This window comes from Eumetopias jubatus, unplaced genomic scaffold (genome assembly GCF_037043125.1).
Source record: "Eumetopias jubatus isolate StellerSeaLion01/CBP00866 unplaced genomic scaffold, mEumJub1_p1.0 scaffold_11, whole genome shotgun sequence".
In the NCBI taxonomy this organism is placed as follows: domain Eukaryota; kingdom Metazoa; phylum Chordata; class Mammalia; order Carnivora; family Otariidae; genus Eumetopias; species Eumetopias jubatus.
In genome coordinates, this window is record NW_028274817.1 from 52,314,558 (window position 1) to 52,315,584 (window position 1,027).

The following is a 1,027-nucleotide window of genomic DNA, read 5'->3' on the forward strand; positions in this document are numbered from 1 at the left end:
TTTTGAGTTAAGTTCATTTGAGGCTCATCCACATTGTGTCAAGAGTTCATTATTTTTAAAGGACTTATTTATTTATTTATTTGAGAGAGAATGGGAGAGGGGCAGAAGAGAAGGAAAGAGAGAAAACCTCAAGCAGACTCCACACTGAACACAGAGCCCACATGGGGTTCCATCCCATGACCCTAAAATCATGACCTGAGCCAAAATCAAGAGTCAGATGCTTAAGTGACTGATCCACCTAGGTACCCCGATAGTTCATTACTTTTTAATGTTGAATAGGATTTCTTTTTTTATTGCAGACATAATTCCCTTTTAATTAATTCTTGCTAGAAAATGGAATTTGATATTACTTACAATTATATCAACATTCGCAGAGGCTGAATATAACAGGCATATGGGTATATTATCACCACAAAATGTCTTTACTTCCCAGGTAGTTTTAAGTTTTAGCTATGAAGGTCAGTTACCAGAGTCAAACTTGTTCTTAAGAAGTAGAATTTTTATTTCATTCAATCAGAGTCTCTTACATCTTTCTGGGCATATTCATTTGTAGATAGGACTAGAAATTGTAACTAGGTTCCTCATATCATGCATTCTCATGTGATGCTCATCTTCATATGTTGCCTAATTTCTTTGGGATAAAAGGTAACTCAGAAGGGCCACATAGATGAGCCAGTTCCTTATGGACAAGATCTCATGCATCTTCCACTTCATCTCCTTGGGGTCCAGCTTTGGCATGAGGCCCTCCATCCAGAACACCTCAGCTTTGCTTCTCTGGCTTCCAGCAACAATGCTCTGCCCTTCTCAGCACCTTGAGTAGAATTCCATTATGTAGATGTACCACAGTATGTTTATCCATTCCTCAATTTGGAACATTTGAGTTGCTTTCAGTCCTGGATGCTTGTAAACACAACTGCTATGAACATTTGCACACAGATTTTTGTGTGAACATTTACTTTCAATTCATATGAATAATACCCGAAATGTGAACTTTTTGTTTTCAAGTCATATGGATAAATACCTAGAA

General features: G+C 37.4%; 1 pseudogene; it reads right to left on the bottom strand.

The window, feature by feature from the left end:
- Window positions 1-613: 613 nt before the first annotated feature.
- On the bottom strand, window positions 614-753 carry LOC114207465 (mitochondrial import receptor subunit TOM5 homolog pseudogene; annotated as a pseudogene).
- Window positions 754-1,027: the final 274 nt, after the last annotated feature.